Consider the following 20,483-nt stretch of genomic DNA (forward strand, 5'->3'; position numbering starts at 1 on the left):
ATAATTTCAGATTTAACCAATTTAGGTTTTTCAGAAATCACAGATTCTTTTTGACTCAAATCCTCTTCTTTTCTTGCAAAAGGATTAATTTTATAACCATTATGAAAAGGTGGTGGAATTTCAACAAAACCAATACCTTTCTTGGAATCATTTTGTTTTCTAGATACCTCAATAATTTCATTCAATAGAAAAGATGAATTTCTAAACTTCCCCAATTTGTTCTTCAACTCAAGAACCTCATTCTCAAGCTCAGTTATCTTAGAACGATGTTTCAAAATTTCCTGAAACTTTTGGTCATTAATGGTCATTTTCACAGATAAATCGGCTTTGAGATCGTTGTTACTTGTCGACAATGCTTCAATCTTTTCTCGAGATCCCCTTTGAGATTCAAGAGATTGTCGATAAGTATCCTTAAGAGAAGCAATTTCTCTTATAAGATTATCATTTTGATTTTTCAATGCTTCTAACTTAGATTTTTTAGATTCACAGTCAACACATGATGTTTTAACAACTGAAGTAGCAGAAATAGAGTTACTAACCTCATTGATCTTGGCCATACAAGCAAACATTGATTCAGAAGGCTTGTTGCAAGAGTCGTCAGAATCAGATCCAGAATCGTTATCAGAAGACATCTCACTACCAGTAGCATCTTGACAATCTTTATGTAACCCAAACATAGCCAAATTTGCTTGAACATCATTGCATAATAACCGTTGTGACCAATCAGTTCCATCTGCTAACATTGCTTGTGTTGTAGAAGAAGACGGTTTCTTTTCAGCATCACTTCCTCGTGGTGAAGAAGCATTTTGACTTTGACCACGAGGTCCAGTGTATTCTTTCCTTGGTTTGTCACATTCCTTCGCGAAATGCCCAAATTCTTGACAATTATAACACTTTACTTTTAATTTGTCAAAACCCAACTTCTTGTTTAAAGCTGGAAGATCTTTTCCAGTTCTCTGCATGAATCTTTTAACTTTACGGACGATCATAGCCATGTTCAATTTTAAATCCATGATTTCTAGATCATATGCATCTATCTGATCATAGTCCTCATCTGTTAAATCACTTGTGGCAATCTTACTACTCACTAAGTTTTCATATGAAGACATAAAAGCCGTCAAAAAACAAAGTTTTGCTCAGCTTCCTTCATATTAACACTAGGTGGTGTAGCAAATGGATGTGTATTAGTTGAACTTCCAGAACCACCCGAATTACCAGCAGAGTAGAAACAAACTTTTGGATCATTAAACATAGTTGATTCTTTTTCACTTGCAGCATGAGTGAGAAAAGCAGTGATTGGAGTGATCGTTGAACTAAGAGGCATACTTCCACCATAGAAAGCTGGATCTTGATTTTCTTTAGAGGATTTTTGACACTTAAGATCATATTCTCTAGCTTCAATCTTTTGTAGAAATTCAAGTGCCGTCAAGTCTTCATTCAGAAAATAATCATTTTCTTTCAAAACCATTAGAAATGTTTAGGAACTTGGAAACACACTTTTAATAGTGTCAATTTTATCTCTTTCAGAAATTTCCATTTTCATCTTGTCCATTTCAGCAATTAAATGACTAAATCTTGTAGTCATCTCTTCAACTGTTTCTCCTTTCAATAAGATAAAGTTTCGAAACTGAAACTTGAGCATCACTTTCTTACTCACAGCTGTGTTTCCCATGCTTCTCATACGCAGATGTTGAAATAAAGACGCACATCTCTTGATACTACCAACTTGATGAAAAATATTTTCTGGTAATGCCATAGTCAAAGTAGAATATGCTTTTATCTCGATTTCTAAAGCTTTCTTCTCTTCTTGTGAGTATTGAGAAATGGCTTTAGGAGTATACCCAATAGTATCATCACCAATCATTGGTGCAACATAAACTTCATCAAGACAATATGAGCAGTCAGGATGAACAGATCCCAAATGTGCACGAAACCGAGGTTCCCACTTGGCAAAGTCACTGAACTTCATCAAACGTGGACATTTAGAATATGAACCTATCTCGGTATCAAGTTGCAACATCTGTTGCATCAACATGTTTTGAGACGCTAATGCATACATACCGGCTATTTTTGAAAAATTTAAGTGTTTAACGAATCAAATAGTGAAATAGCTTAACGAATCAGTGAACAGTTATAGCGAACTGTGAATAGTTATAGCGAATCAATCCTTAACAAAGTTAAGACTAATCAGTAACGAAGCACCTTAACGAATGAGGTGAGTGTTTTAACGAATCAAAAGTCAACTTAACGAGTCAACTTAACGAATCACGAATAAGGTTAACGAATCATCCAAATGGCGAATAAGATGATGGTTTAGCGAATCACAAGTCAACTTAACGAATTGACTAAACGAATCACAAAGGATTAGTTTAGCGAATCAAATGATAATCAGTAACGAATCACTAAGAAATACTTAGCGAATTAATATAACTAATCAGCTATAGTTGATTAACGAATCACACTATAGCGAATCAAGTTGTTACAACCGTTTGTAACAAACTCTGACACCTTATGCGACGTGGCAAAGGTTGTTATGACACAAATCCCAAGAAGAACACATGTCACACGAATCAGTTAATCTAGTTAACGAACTAGATAACACGAACCAATAACTCACACGAATTGATTAACGAACTGGGTAGCAAATTAACACTGTTGATAACGAATCACCAAGAAGAATATAACGAATTACATTCATCTTCAAATCTTCAAAACTTCAAACGAATTTCCAGAAATTTTGAAGATCAAACCAAGAAACTCAACAATACCAAATTCGTAATACAACCTCGTTACTAAACCAAAATGCACAAATAACCTACCAATCTACTCGTAAACCAAATCCTAATCCAATACACATAACCTCGTAACCGATTAACACCTTAAACCAAATCAATTCGATCAAAAACAAACCCCTGTTTCGGACTTAAACCAAAACCAAAACCAAACCACACAAATCCAAATCAAACCTCAATCTCTCTTAATCCACACCTATCCAATACCTTAACCAACACAAATTCCATTCAATCCGTCCATAATTCAACCAAACTAAACACAAATTGATTCAAAATCAAACAAAAAACCGAAAAACTTGATAACAATAACAATTAACACATCAAATCAAGTGTAAAGAGCACCAACAGCTCTGATACCACTTGTTGGATCCTGGATTAACAGTCAATCGATAACAATAAACAGATCTCAGATCTGAAAATATCCGATTACCACTATTAAAGATCTAGTTCATAGTTTACCTTGATTTAATGTTATGTATGTGTATATATTATCAACAGATTAAACAAATAATGTTAAGGTGAAGCTTGAGAGAGAGCAATTACTGAAAACTTTTCTCTCCAAAACCTCTGTTACAAAATGAACAGTAGTTCACTATATATAGAAGGCGACCTGGTTCGCTAACATCCCCTAGCGAACCAGATTCCCCTTCGTTACATAAATTATCATAGTGAACCACCCCCTGATTCGTTAACATCCCCTAACGAATCAGGAGGGAATACATTATAATATCTTAGTTCGCTAACATCCCTAGTGAATTAGACATAACCTTAACGAACTAGTCAACAATAAACACAAAATATTACATTAATTAATGAATAAAACATTAACGATAAATATAAAGACTCTAGACGCAAAACCGTGCACTAACAGATGTTCACTGAAAAAGATATTCCGATAACTATTATCAAACCTGAACTTATTGAGAGTGTTTTTTCAATGAAACTTCAAAAATTCAAGAACTTGAACGTGTGTATGCTCAAACAAAAACATCAGTTCAATCTGACCCACTGACTAAGGCAAAACAACTTTTAAAACAAGCTAAGAAAATTAACTTTGTGAAGTCAAATGGGACAGATACACTAAAAAGTTTTTCGAACTGTTCTAATTTAGATTTTTACCTAAAGAAGAAATCTGAATTATCTGATGAGTTTGCAAAAAGTATGACCAAAAATGTGAGTCATCATCAACCGTCTGCATCATTCATTCCAAATACCTCACAACAACATCGTGTAGACATACAAAGTTGTTTCTTATGCGGTCAACAGAGTCATGTTGTGAGGAATTGTAGTCAGCAGAACTATCAGAATCTTCATCCTTTTATCAAGGATAAATCTAAGCCATTTCCATTGGTCAAGGAGATTTTGAAACGACCTGTGTCGTATGCTGATGATACTCATTTTTTGTTCTCAAATGTGAATCCTCGGAAGGTTCTTCATGTCAATGAGACACATGGTCAAGTGAAACCAAAATTTGTTCCAACTGAACCCATATGTCAGAACAAGAATTCAAACATTGTTCTGGCAGCTTACTTAAGACGAAAGCTAGGAAGCCGGTAACTTATTCACAAGTGGCTGAACAACAGTTGAAATCTGTTCAAGTTAATGATCAAAGAGAAAACCAAAAGGTGCCCATGACTAAGGCCTGGGCTGCCTTTTTGAACTAATCACTTTTGTTTGTGTGTAGGGTTCATCCAAAACCATCTCTGGTGAAAGCTGGATCATGGATAGCGGATGTTCTCGTCATATCACTGGGAATCTAGACCTATTAACCAACGTAAGAAATATTCAAGGGGGTTATGTAGCGTTTGCTGGGAATTCGGGGGGCATGATCACACAAGAGGGTGAAGTTTCAAATGGTCACATTACGTTTGAGAAAGTGAATTATTGCGACAAAGTTGATCATAACTTATTGAGTGTATCGCAGATTTGTGATAAAAAGTACACTACGATATTTACTGACAAAGAATGTCTTATCTTGAAACCGGGTTATGTTATTCCCGAGGACATGGTTGTCATGCGATCACCACGATCAAATGATATTTATGTCTTAAATATGAGTTCTAAGGTATCCACATCGATCGAAACATGTTTTGTCTCAAAAGCAATCGAGAAAGACTCGATTCTATGGCATCGAAGAATGGGTCACATACACGTTAGAAAGATGAATTATTTAATGGCAAATGACTTAGTTGAGAGTGTCTCATTAAAGAATTTTAAGTTATCTGATCACTGCGTTGCATGCAAAAAGGACAAGCAGAAGAAGAAGACACATCCCTCTAAGTTATTGAATTCCATTGATACTCCTCTTGAACGACTTCATATGGATTTGTTTGGTCCTGTGAATAATGCGAGTATTTCTAGGGATTGGTATTGTCTTGTAGTGACTGATGATTATTCAAGATACTCTTGGGTGTTATTTATGAGTTCGAAGGATCAAACACCGGTTTTGGTACAAAACCTTATTACTAAGATCGAATCACTGTATAAACAAAATGTGAGGAGAATCCGATGTGATAATGGTATTGAATTCAAAAACACTTTATTGGATTTCTTTTGTATTCAAAAGGGAATTCACCGAGAATATAGTGCACCTTATGTACCTCAACAAAACGGTGTTGCTGAACGGAAAAATAGAACTCTGATTGAAGCTGCAAGCACAATGCTCGCTGATTCTAAGCTTCATGTCCAATTCTGGAATGAGGCAGTGAATACAGCTTGTTATACGCTTAATCGAGTTCTAACTATGAAACGACTCAAGAAGACAAGCTATGAGATCTTAAATAATAGAAAAGGGTTTTTAATTTCACATCTGGTTGTGTTGAAGAATGGTACCATGTGGACTGTCAAAAGTACACAACTCCTCCTCAAGGGAAAGGTCCAGACTGGATGTTTGACTACGATAGTTTATTTAATTCATTCACTCCTTCGACTGAACACATCGATGAAGATCTGGTTCGAGCATACTTTGAAGATCATTTAACTACTCCAAGATCTTCAAGTTCTAATGAAGTTGAAGCTCAACCAGATGCTCCAACTGAAGAACCTCAAGTTGTTTTTCCAGTTGCTATTGATAATGTTTCTACTTCTTCTGATGATGATCAAGCTGAAGATCAAGTTATTGACCTTGACAGTGATAATGTTTCATCTCCCGAGTTAGGTGAACATTACACTAACTTATTTGATAATGTTGTTGTTCCTGAGAATCCCACTCTTCGGATTCATGGATATCATCCACAGGAAAACATCATTGGAGAACTTGATGTGGGTGTTCATACACGTCATCAAGTTGCTTCGTCAAGTGATAATAACATATTGTGTGCTTACACTAACTTACATTCTTCGGTAATTGTAAATCTTGCTAAATTCTCTTGATTTCTATCTCAAGTTGAGCCAACGACAGCTCGTAAGGCACTTGAAGATCCTTCTTGGGTAGAAGCTATGCAAGAAGAATTACAGCAATTTGCACGTTTAGGTGTTTGGGATCTTATTGATAAACCTGCTAGAGTTAAGAAGGCAATTCCGACTAAGTGGGTATTTAAGTGTAAGAAAGACGATCGAGGGGTGATTGTCAGAAACAAAGCACGTCTAGTGGTGCAAGGTTTTCATCAGCAAGAGGGTATTGATTACACAGAGGTATATGCTCCAGTTTCAAGATTAGAGTCGATTCGAATCTTCCTGGTATATGCAGCTTATAAGAATATCAAGGTCTATCAATTGGATGTTAAAAGTGTTTTTCTCAATGGTGAATTACACGAGGAAGTGTTTGTTTTACAGCCTCCTGGTTTTGAAGATCCTGATTATCCGGACTGTGTTTACCGATTAAACAAGGCCCTGTATGGTCTACATCAAGCCCCGAGAGCTTGGTATGGCACGCTCGCCGACCATCTAACTGATAATGGCTTCAAACGAGGGACTGTCGACTGCACTTTATTTCATAAAACTGTTGGTGACGATCTTCTCCTAGTCCAGATTTATGTCGACGATATTATTTTTGGGTCTACAAATGACACATTGTGTAAGGAGTTCGAGAAGTCCATGCAAACAAAGTTCGAGATGAGCTCGATGGGAAAGATGAATTTCTTTTTAGGGTTGCAGGTTCACCAGTCTGCTCACTCCCTTTAGAGGATTCCGTTGATCCTACCCTCTATCGTGCCATGATCGGTTCTTTAATGTATTTAACGGCTTCTCGCCCTGATATTATGTTTGTTGTTTGTCTTTGTGCTAGGTATCAAGCAAGTCCACGAGTGACTCAACTAGCTACAATCAAGAGAATTCTTCAGTATTTGAGGGGAAATCCAGACATCGGGTTGTGGTACCCCAAGGATGATACTTTCGATCTTACTGCCTATTCAGACTCGGACTATGGAGGTTGCAAGACCAACTTCAAATCAACGACTGCAAGATGTCAATTTTTAGGAAACCGGCTTGTTTCCTGGCAGTGTTAGAAGCAGACAACGGTCTCCACTTCAACCGCCGAAGCTGAGTATGTTGCAGCCTCGAGTTGCTGTTCCCAAGTTTTGTGGATACAACAACATCTTCGCGACTACGGTTTGAAGTTTCTTACTACTCCTATCCTGATTGATAATTCTGCTGCTATTAGTATCACCAAGAATCCCGTACAACATTCTAAAACGAAACATATCGAAATTCGATATCATTTTATACGGGATTGCTATGAAAAGAAATTAATCGATCTTGAGAAAGTGCACACTGATTTTCAAAAAGCCGATCTATTTACCAAAGTTTTTGATAAAACAAGTTTTAAATTTTTGCTTGGTTTAAACGGATTGAAGACCCTCGCTGATATCCTTAAACAAGGATGACTATCTTTATTTTCTGTCATATTTTTCTTTCAAAATTTATTTTGGTTTTAGGGGGTGAAAATCTAGAAAATACAAAAAGATTGTGTTTTTCGTTTGTATAAATAAAATCTAAAAAGATTAAAAAATTTTCAAAATTCAAAAATATTGTGATTTCTGTTTTTTTAATGTTTTTCTTTTAAATATTTAGAAAAAACCAAAAACATTTTAAAATTTTAAAAAACCAAAAAGAATGTGATTTATGTTTGTACAGAAAAATCCGAAAATCCAAAAAGATTGTGAAGTTTATTTTGTTTATAAGAAAATTGAAAAAGACAAAAATATTGTGTTTTTAAAGTTTGTATAGAGAAAACCCAAAAAGATTTTTGCAGGCATTTTTAGATTATTTTTTCGCTGAAAATTATGTCGGTTATTTAAGTTTGTGAAGCATGCTTGCATGTCTTGGTCCTATTATTCACTTGTGAATTGATGGTTAGCCATTTATTTATAAACTTAAGTTAACTGGGGCGATTAAATTTATCTTTTCTTTATTTTATGCTCCTCAAAAAAAAAATTGAACCAAAAAGAGAACATGATAGTACATTGATTATCTTGACCCCAAATCCAGTAAAAAGTAAGCTTAAAAGACTGTGTGCTTAATTGCAGTGGTGCATTGGTAGGTCTTAAAACAACCCAGTAGAGTAAAGTATGTGATATAAACATAAAGAAACGCCAAATTGAAAGGGGTGTTAGTCTCTAGCAAAAGTCTCGGTGAGGATGGCCGAAATGTAATAACCAGTCATACTCAAGCCTTATATTTGTTGATCACCCAAAAATAAAATAAAGCAAATAACAAGCGTTAGGATTCTGGACACTGTGAGTCTTTATGCGGCTTAATCATCTGGGTATTCATAAGCATGAATATTTCACTCTCTTTCAAGAAGCAAACCCAAAGTCATTAAACTTGATCACCGCTGTACTTCGTACAATTTAAATTACTGACATGATCAAAATCCACTGTTAGTCATACAATTGTTCCTCCCTTGCGTGCGTCTTAATACCAATAAGAAACGGACCCCAGGGGATACAATGTATGTAAGCCGACAGATGGACTCGTGCATACTCACTCACAGTAAAGGAAACTTGATGCATTGCTCAAAATTTCAAAATTGGTATCAAAAATTTTGATCAAAAATATAATGGTTTAAGTCAAGTTGGGGTGATTTGGCAAAAATCAAATTAAGCTTGAACCGAGATTAGAGGCTGATAGTTTCTGATATTCTGTGCTTTAATTGAACAAATTAATCATATCACAAAAATACTTGAATGTGTGTTATTAGATTTATGTGGATAACAATACCAATGACCGACTTATCGCCAGTCATAATATCGATGAAATATAAAACTGTGATGGAAGGGCAATTTTGTCAATATGATTCTCTGCTCAAAACTCAACAAAAATACATAAATATATTTCTTTTGATAAATCATTGAAAAAAAAAGAACTGTATAAATAAAAAAAACACAAAAATATTGTCTAGTTTTATGATTCGGATATTCTTTTGTAAATATACTCTTTATTCTCTATTTTACAAAATACCAAAAATATTTTCTTTCTTTTACTTTTTAAATATTTTTTAAGTTATGTTTCGTAAAAGTGAAACGTTTTTTTTAAAGTATTTACTTATCGGGATAAAAGTTTCTCGGTAATTTGTTTTAAGTTAAATTTATTTATTTTAATTAATTATTTAATTCATTTAATTATTTAATTTAAAATTAAATAAAAGATTTTCTTTCGTTAAAATCCAATTAGTTATTTATGGATAACGAACTAGGTGATTCTTTAGCGAACTAGCTTCTGGTTCGCTCACCTAATTCGCTTCCGCACTCTGTAACGAATCATCCCTTCGTTATGCATATTTAACGAATCATGACACGAATCATGTCTTGATTCGCTACCTTTAATTTAACGAATCAAGTAGCGATTCGCCAAAATAAGGTAACGAATTGAGTTAGCGAATGGGCTAATTCGTTAATTTTAATTTAAACGAATCGTCTGATTCGTACAAGTTGTACCTCGAGTTGCGTGCAAGGTCTATAACAGACAAGAAACACGAACAGTCCTTACACTGTACGCCTTCTTCCTTCACCTTAAAGTAACCTTATTCAAATTTTCCTCTGAAATTTCAACCTTCACATTTTTAAATTTCTAAAATATCTTTGGATTCCTAAGGTAAAGATGTTTATGGCGATCTAATTTTCGTCAACAATGGTTATGATTTGATAGCTAAATTATGAATTTTTAGTGTTTTAACGTAAAGATGTTGAATCTTCTCCACTCTATGAAAATCAAACGGCAGCTGACCGTCAAAACCAGGAAAAGCTTATGGAGAATCAACGACGGATGATGGGGTACATTTCTTTCTGTCAAAAGGAAACTAAAGCCCTCCGTGAGATTGTTACGTCTCAGGGGGTGAAATTGAAAGAGCAGGAGGAAATTATCCTACAACTGACGTGTAAAGTTGATGCCCTGAAGCGACTCAAGAACGATGATGAGGATCCTGACGAGTCGGGTGCTGGGGGTGAGCCAAAACAAGCTCACGGTTCATCTACTGGTGCTGGTACTAGTGGGGGTGAAGACTCGAGCCAACAGATTATTATTTATCAAGATCCAACAGCTGCCAAGCCAATTGAAATGATTGCAGCTAACACATTGATATTTGTTGATGGATCAGGGGTGGTTAAGAGTGTGGTGAATAGAGATGAGTTAGAGGTTGGGGAGTTTGTAGAAAGATCGTTGACACGGATGCTGATTTCGATTCTGCTTGGGCTGAATGACGATCAGTTGACTGCTTTAGAGACTGAGCCCGATGTCGAAGTGATAACTGAGGAGGGTTTGGAAGTTGATCCGTCGATTCAGATAAATACGGATTTTGTTTATGAGAATGAGGATGTAGAGACAGCTGAAACCTGGGTCAAAGCAAATCAAGTGACTACCTTCAAGACGGTGTCCAAGGTACATGGTGATATTGTCTCCTGGCTTTATGATTCCGAGCTGAAAGTATGTATTATCAAGTGGGAGAAGGGGATCCAATACTATGAAAAGATAAGGGACGTTCTTACATTACCGCGGTGGGATATTCGTACCCTCGCGAGACGTCCATTTATCAATCGTGGGGGTTACCGAACAGCTGAGTGGTTTCACCAACACTTACTGTTCGCGGTCAATCATGGCTTCAAATTATTCAAGCCCCAGGTCCCAAGACGTAAGCGCATTGACGAGATTTATCCAAGAACCGGCTGGAAGAAACTTGTCTTGAATGTGAAGCCGCCAAAGACGATGAAAAAGGTTCATGTGAAGACGATGCCTCAAGATATTTATCTATCTTTCAACTGCTGGTACTATGACAATCGTACTGGCGAGGCCGTCATTGTTCTTGAAAGTGGACTGAACTTATTAAGATAATCGACCCGATGTGGTTGGTTAATTTATCAGAGACAAACAATGATGTGCTACACAGGAAGCAGATCTTGTTCGAGCGCCAAGAAGATTACGACCTGGCTATGCAATTTCAACGAGTCGTTCGTGTGTGTCATGAACATGGAATTCATAGTTGCAGAGGCTGGCAGTCAAAGCGCTTCAAATAAGTTAAAGACAAAGAGCTCAAGACGAGGGGGTGTCTGTTAGTGCACGGTTTTGCGTCTAGAGTCTTTGTATTTAAAGTTAACGTTTTGTTAATGTTTATTGTAATAAATAGTTTTATTTCTTAACCAGTTCGCTAAGTTAAAGGCTAGTTCGCTAGGGGATGTTAGCGAACTAGTCAGTAAATGTATTCCTGATTCGTTAGGGGATGTTAACGAATCAGGGGGTGTTTCGCTAATTTAATGTATGTAACGAAGAGGAGGCTGGTTCGCTAGGGATGTTAGCGAACCAGATCACCTTCTATATATAGTGAACCATGTTCACTGTTTAATATGTAAGTTTTAAGAAGTTTTAGGAAGGTTTTGAGTTTAATTAACGAACTGCTGTCCAATCTCTCTCTCAAGCTTCACTCTAATATTATACAGATAATATATTAATAATAGATATACATATATAACACTGAATTGATGTTAATTATGAGCTAGATCCTTAATCGTATTAATAGTATAAACACAGATCTGAGATCTGTTCGTTGTTACTGTTATTTATACGAATCATACGGGTTCCAACAATTTCATAACTAAGCTATCACATACAGCTAAACATCATGACACCATTTGGGTGATTGTGGACCGTTTGAAGAAAATTGCTCACTTCCTGCCTATACGATAGGCAATCTAGTCAGAAATGTTAGTAAGCGTGTTCATAAGGTAGATTGTAGCAAAGCATGGAGTACCATCGTCGATTGTGTCCGATAGAGATACTCGCTTTACTTATAGATTTTGGAAGAAGTTTCACGAAGCTATGGGAACAAGACTGAACATCAGTACGGCGTATCATCCTCAAACAGACGAGCAGTCTGAAAGGACTTTCCAAACCCTTGAGGATATGCTACGTGCTTGTGTTTTAGACTTTGGAGGAAGTTGGGATGATCATTTGCATTTAGCAGAATTCTCTTACAACAACAGCTATCATTCTAGTATTGGTATGCCGTCGTTTGAGATGCTATACGGCAGAACTCCGGTATGCTAGGGAGAAATTGGGAGTTTAGAAGTTATGCAAGAAACCTCCTTGAAGTTTGATCAGATTAAGGCAAGAATGAAAGTTGCTCAAGATCGTCAAAAGTCGCATGCTGATAAGCGGCGACGACCGATTGAGTTTAACGTTGGTGATAATGTGATGCTTAAGGTCTCGCCTTGGAAAGGAATTATTCGTTTTAGAAAGAGAGGGAAGCTGAGTCCAAGGTACATTGGACCTTTTAAATGATCGTGAGGGTGAAGTGGCTTACAAGATGGATTTGCCTGAAGAGTTAGAAGGAATTCACTCTACTTTTCATGTTTCTCACTTCAGGAAATGTCTAGCTGATGATACCGTTCATGTTCCATTAATGGACATCGAAGTGGATAAACAGTTAAACTATGTTTAATAGCCTGTGGAGAAAGTTGATCGAAAGGAAAAGCAACTTCGTTGCAAAGTTATCCCCTTGGTGAAAGTGATATGGAAGCATCGTAAGGGATCGGATGCTACTTGGGAAGTTGAAGAAGAGATTCACAGATTTTACCCAAATTTGGTTAGTGATAATTAGGATTCGAGGACGAAACCTCTTTTAAGGAGGGTAGACTTGTAACATCATACTTTTAGTATAATGAATAAAAGAAAATTTGTTTGTTTAATTGTGTGTTATTATTTAGTCATGTTGAATAATAATAATGGAGTGTGGTCCAAGAAAATAAAAGATGGGCTAAGGAATGGTTACGGGCCTTAGGGTCCATGGGCTTGGGGCTATATAAACCCCTAAAACCCAAGAACCCTCATTTCATCTAAACATCCTCCCTACACACTCAAAAACAAACACAAACACTCTCATATTTTTAGTCCAGATCTAAGCCAAGCCAAGGCAAGATTTTATTAGATCTTCACCTGAACCAACAAGAAACCCGTCTAGATCCGCGTATTGGTCCAGATCTGAACCGAACCGGATTCAAAAGGTATGTTTTGGACTTAAAGATTAAATTTTTGAAGTCAGTTTGTCTTAAGATTGGATACTAAGGAAAATCGGACCATATCATGTAAGAAAAACCCAAACTTTTCCATAACCGGGTTGTTGGGTAAAATCTAGAACGAACAAGTGATGTTCGGCTCTTGTAAAAGCAAGAAATTGAAGTTGTTATGACCCGGAACTCGTTGTAATAGTAAAACGGGCCTTTAAGAGATGAAAGAAAACGCTTATAGCTGAAAGGCATGAAAAACAAGTTTAAATCGAATCGAATTGAAACTCGATTCGATTGGAAACGAATCAACTCGAAGTAAAACTGGACTAGATTAAAATGAAACTCGATTTGATTTGAAAACTCGATTCAATGATAATGAAAACTCGATTCTATTATAAAACTCGATTCGATTAGAATGAAACTCGATTCAATTAGAAAACTTAATCCGATTAAAATGAAAACTCGATTCGATTAGACAACTCGATTCGATTAAAAAACTCGATTCGATTCGTTTAAACTTCAATTTTCTGATTAATTTCTAGTAAAGGGTTATCAACAAAAATAATTTTTTTCCAAGCTAACCTGGCAGCTTAACCCCAGCCAGGGGCGCTGCCCCTTGGACCCTACTAGGGGTTGCCGCCCCTAGAACTCCGTTGCCCGGGACGCTGCTCCCGGACCCCTGTTTGTTGAGGGTTTCACTAACTTAGAATACGATATGGTTAGGAGTAGTTAAATAATACTTATAATTGTTACACGGTTAGCCACGCACAGCTAAGGAGAGGTGTTACCATTAACTCAGAAAGAAACAGGATTCAGGTGAGTTTCTAGCCCCACTTCTCTGTTTGTTTTCGGGGCTGCGTGCATACTCCTATGTGTTAGTTAATACACTTCCCTTTGTTAGTGCACGAAATGGTTGTCCGTAGCATTCGAATAAGTTATACATAGTCTAGATTGTTTATTTATTGTAAATGGCCCATTCGCTATGGTTTGTATAGAGAATGAGGTCAATTCGTTATATGCTAGGCTAGTTCGTTAAGGTATAAGCTCATTCGTTATGGTAGCATAACGAATGAGAACTGGTTCGTTAAGTGATTAGCCTAAACATAGCGAATTAGGCTTATGTTAACGAATGGGAGTGTGCAGCCTATATATAGGATGCTCCCATTCATAATTATGTGAGTTCACACACATGAGAGATGTGAGGTTCTCCATAAGTTATTATGTATTTATCCACCATAATGTATTCTCTCCATATTTATCAATAAACTATGTATTTAACGTATCTTAGATTCGTATTGTATAATCGATGTATCATAGCGGCTAGATCTCTAACGGGTTTCTACACACTTAAGTGGTAAGTGTATGCTATATGAATGTTTAATGAATGATATATGGATGATATAGTAAAGGAAAGAGTATGTATGTAATTATATGAATAATTGAATGGAGATATGTATGAATGTATGGATGTATGGTTGTGTAACAAAAAGGGGACCAGGCCCTAATAATACTGAGATGAAAGGGACCCGACCCTAATAATACCGGAGATGGAAGGGACCCGACCCTAATAATATCGGAGATCGAAGGGACCAGATCGTAATAATATCTGAGATGGTAGAGATAGTTATGCATGTAGTATGAAAGTATGAAATTATAAAAGAATGTATGTATGTAAGAATGAATGAATATGTATGTATTTATGAAAGAAAAGTAAACAGGATAAGAATGAATATGTATCTACGGATATGTATATACAAGCATGTGAAGGTCATGTATGTTGCCTGATTAACTAGAACTCACTCAGCGTAGCTGACTTTTAGTATGCACGCAGGTAAATAGGTTAAAGGAGTTGGCTTGAGGAAGGCATATGGTATGGACTGAGAGGCTGGCATCTAGAGAAGGAAGATATGATGTTTATTTATGATGTTTTAAGTTAAGACAACTGAATGTTTTAAACAAGAATGTCATGTTTTGTAATTTATGGTTGACGATTTAATATTTCCGCGAAAGTTTTAATTCACTCTGATATTTAGAACTATGTTTATGAGTAAATCCAACACCAAAGTAGGGCACCCGGGTGCGGGGCCTTACAGTGAATTTTTGACATGCGATTTATTTATCTTGATTTAAATATTTCCGCTGCGTAGACTCGAGTTTTGAATTAAATAAACATACAATTTATTTCAAGTTTATTTATTTTCAATTCAGATGCTTTCTTTTTTTTGGGAATTTGATTTTGAAAGACTTTCGTTGTTTGTGTTTTGAGGTTAAATAAACACGTTCAAATTTGTCGGTAACTTTTATGGTATGATATTCCAACTGTTTAACACCCGGATTTCGGGGTCTTACATAGGTCCTCGTGAAGTGTACGGATCTAACAAGTTTTGGATCTAACGTGTTCAAATGAGCGGAAATCACTGGAACCGATGAGTATGAATAAAAATTGTGTAGTAAAAAGAAAAGTGTAAAGATAAAATGAGATGAACACAAGCAATCACCAAAATAACTTCTTGGATTTCTTCGTTGGTTCGGTCAGCTTCTCGTTAGAGAACCTAAAAAGCCAAAATTTACAAATGCAAGTGTTAGGGAGAATTCCATGGAATTCTCCCTTTTATAGTGTGGGAGGCTTGGTGGGCTTTTGGTCCACCAGCCCAAGCCCATTACATTATAATATGCCAACCCAACACTCTAACTAACAAACAAACCGTTTTACGAACTAACTAATAATTACAATAATGATATAACAATAACGATGAACAATTATCGTCGATGACAAAATATCAGCGACGACAAATATCGAAGCTGAGGTCAAGAACAGTATCAACAAACTCCCCCTTGACGTCTGCTCGATATTCTTCAGCTTCAGCTCTTCATGTCAACATCTTCTCAACAAACTTCCCTTTGGCTATAGCTCAGCAATCTTGAGAAAGCTTCAATCTTGTCTTGATTAATCGGATGATCAGTGTAAGGCCCCGTTACCGGTAGCCCTACTTTAGTGTTGGATTTACTCATAAACGCAGTTCTAAATATCAGAGTTAACTAAAACTTTACACGGAATATAAAACTTTCATATAACATTACATGTCAAATCATAAACATGTCTTAAATCATCCCTTGTCTTTAAATATTAAAACATTAAACATAAAACAACTTGCGTCTTCAGATGCCAGACCCTTATTCTCCTGCCATGTGTCCCCGCTCAAACCAACTGTCTCATTCTACTCGCCTGTGTGCATACTAAAAGTCAGCTACGCTGAGTGAGTTCTAGTTAATCATACATCCTACAATACATTCACTTACCTTTAATCATGCATCCGAAGATACATAATAATTACTTTACTAATTTACTTCTATTTCATACTTTCATACATACGTACATAGTTTATTACTTTCATACTTACATAACCATACCTTACGTTTTAAAGAGCATTACGCCCTATAACCTTCGCATATATTATTAGGGTATGCAACCCTTTAACCTTCGCATATATTATTAGGGTATGCAACCCTTTATCCTTCGCATATATTATTAGGGTATGCAACCCTTTATCCTTCGCATATATTATTAGGGTATGCAACCCTTTAACCTTACCTTACCTTTTATTGTCATATCCATACATTTTTTACCATACATATCATAGTCGTACATACTTCCTTATTCACATACACATATCATTCATACTACAGTATACTTTCCTTAACAATACGTGCAATACCCGAAGGTCGTTCACGTAATGTCAAGCATACATACATAACTATCACAATCGTCATTAAGACATACACTTATCATTTAAGGTAAGTGTATTAACATTCACATCGAGTATGCACACATCCCCGAAAACATAACAAGGAAAGGGGGCTAGAAACTCACCTGAATGCGGTTACGTTCACCGTTAATCGTAATCCCTCTCTTGAGCTGTGCACGACTAACTGTATAATATTTACATGTATCAGTTAACTATTACTACTCATATCGTATTTCTATCTTTATATAACCCACAACGAATAGGGGTCCAGGGGCAGCACCCCTGGCAGCGGGGTTCTAGGGGCGGCAGCCCCTATCGGGGTCCAAGGGGCAGAGCCCCTGGCTGGGGTTAAGCTGCCAGGTCAGCTTGGAAAAATTTTATTTTCATTAACTGTCCTAAGGCATTTTTCATTAACATTTTAAATTATTTTCAAAGTTGGGCTTGTTTGCTAAGCCTAAGATAATAGGCCAGTTTGCCTTATATTAGATATGGGCTTAGCCCAACTGTTCATTATAGTATCTGGGCACAACTGGATTTAGGCCCAAAACCCAACAGAATGAGGTGGCCAAAAACATGGCCGAGAACCCTTTGGCAGAGAACTCATGACCGAGAACCATGCTTGACCGAAAACACATGTTTGGCCGAGAACCTTCATGGCCGAGAACCATGCTTGACCGAAAACACATGTTAGGCCGAGAACCTGGTCACCGAAAACTCTTGTTGGATTTCTGTTGACCGAAAACCATAAGGTTTGACCAAGGGTCCTCAAGATTGGCCGAGAACCCCCAGCTCAGTTCATTTTTTTACCTTAACATTTCTTTCCTTAGGTCAGTTAACCATTTTATGGTTTATACCATGAACTTAACCACTTTTCACCATCATTTCAGTCGTTATACACTCATTATCACCATGACTACAAGATATAACCCGTTTTAGACTTAAAGCTTAGACCTTTATGGTTCAAAACGTTCTAGACTAGATCTAGGGTTCATCTTTGAGCCGTATACCATCATAAGGCCATTAGGTTCATTTTAATCATCAAGTTTGTATTTTTATGAGACATCTAGGTCCAATCTACTCTAGGGTCAAGTTTCATGGCAAAATGTTCATAAAAATGTAACCTTTAAACGTAAAGTACATACCTTTATATGGTTATTAGGTCACGGCTAGCTTGTTATGAGTTATTGATCTTGTATCTAGCTTGTAACCCAAAGATCTATCAACAAAAGGTTTGATTTTTTATCTCCTTTCCTTGATCTAGCTTGCGGCCGAAAGAGGAAGGTTTGTGTTTGTTTTTGTGGTGTAAAATGGATAAGATGGATGGAAATGGAAAGATTTAGGGTTTAAGGGGTATTTATACTCCCTTAAGCCCATGAACCTAAGGCTCATCTTTCCTTTTTAGTCCATGATTAATTATCTTTAATTAACCTCCTTATCTTTCCCTTTTTACCATTTTACTATTCATCTATTTACTCAAGTAACTTTTCCATTATAAGAAATAATATGTAAAATATTATTATTTGAAAATTCGGGATGTTACAATCAGCAACAAAAGTACTAACAATCCAGTTTGTTAACCAGATCTGATTGTTCAACGTTCTGATTGCTTCGAATCACCTTCTTTAAGAGTTGTTGTCATTAATGTGATTTCTGAAGGCGACTATCAGAATAACCCCCCCCCCCCCCCTAACAACAGATGCAAATATCTTGATTTAAGGCATGAAGCGTCAGCATTAACGTAGCATCATTATCTTGATCATAGTTAGTCGATGGCGAGAAGCACTCAAATGAGGCGGAGAATCCCCATTGGATACTACGAAGTTGCGCGTGCTGGAGCTGGAAGGAGCAATCTTTGTGAATTCATTACTATCTTCAAGTGAACACGAATCAACCATATTTGCACACAAGCAAAAAACAAACACACAAACTCTTTCCAATGTTAGCACCAATTATACCCTTGGTTGAATGGTGTTGAAGGATGATGTTGAATAATGAGAGGAAAAATGATGTGGCGCAGAGATGACGAGTGAGGGGAAGGATGTTGAAGGATGTATACCCCTTAGCCTAAATGCCCAATGCTCACCAAAGGTAGTGTTGCTACAACAAATATAAGACCAATGATAGTGAATGGACTAGTTAGGCTAACAAGCTTCAAGGGTTCAGTTTAACCTAACGCATGTCATGGTGTCCCTCCACGTTTGCAAAACGTAGAGAGAGGTTCACTAGTTTGTTGTTAGTTGTTATAGTTCACCGGAGATCCAAGACCGAGATGTTTGAGACCGGTTTTTGGATGAAGTTCTTGGTGAAGCTATGATATTATTGAAGTAAGAAAGAAATAAGCAAAGTGCAGATTTCTCAAGGAAGAAGAGAAGATTAGAGAGTATATGTTAACTCCCTAACTTGGTGTGTTCTTGTTTATGGCTGGATCATCCTTTTATAGAGGGAGAGATGCAAGCCTTTTATCCAGCGTGTAAACTAGTTAACCTCCAGTTTACTAGAGTGTTGACCTTTTATGGGCGGGAAGCTTTTAACCGTTGGGCAACGATTATAATAATAATACTTTTTTTGAGCATGTCCCTTGCTCAGATGGAACAGTGATGTGAATAGTGATTTGACATCGTACTGTTGCACGTGGTTACTGTTCACATACTTGTTTCCTAAATTTGGGCGGGAAATGAAGCTTTTAACATTTTAACCCTTTTAACGTTAATGTATGAAAGCCATTTTATCAATTCCTTAGACTATCCCCGTCATCAGGTAGCATTCATTAACCACTAAGTCACTTTCACATATCATTATATTTTTCATCTCTCATTATCATTAGAGAGCCTTGACACCCTTGTAGTAACGATATATATTACATCTAAATTGTTTCTAATTACATATAGAGTTCCATAGTTTCCTAAAATGTGAATTTTAAGGAAGCAAAGTTGTGTTTCTAAATAAAAAACCGGTCATCGGTATATTTATAACGAAACATATCATTATGATTAAAAAAATTAGAGCCCCATTTATAACGAAACGTATCATTGTGATTAAAAAAGTTAGAGCCCCGTACAAAATCAGGCTCGACTTGTTAGTCGAGCACCAAACTAAAATCGAGTTATATTTAAAGTCTTTGATCGATAATCGAACACGAACTAAACGACTAACTCTCGTTTATATTAATCAAAACTAACTCAAAAACTGGTTACCATATCTCAAACCCTAACTCGGCTTGACTCTTCTTTTTGACAAACCCTAACTCGGTTTGCCTCTTGATGAACGCTAACTCGGTTGCATCTCACGGTGTCTCTAGATGAACCATAACTCGGTTGCATCTCACACGTTCTATAATGTCTAACCATAACTCGGTTTATATAAACTAACCTAACTTGTTATCAAAGACATTACCAATTATAATTACAATACAATTAGGAAACATATTGTAATTAGGAATTATAACCAACTATGACCGACTTGTCATTATTGGTCATTCAAGTTCACCGACTTGTGACTTGGAGTCCAAAATT

Source organism: Bidens hawaiensis, unplaced genomic scaffold, assembly GCF_021521415.1.
Source record: "Bidens hawaiensis isolate Kalapana, Puna unplaced genomic scaffold, B.hawaiensis_p1.1 tig00015250_1, whole genome shotgun sequence".
NCBI classification, from domain to species: domain Eukaryota; kingdom Viridiplantae; phylum Streptophyta; class Magnoliopsida; order Asterales; family Asteraceae; genus Bidens; species Bidens hawaiensis.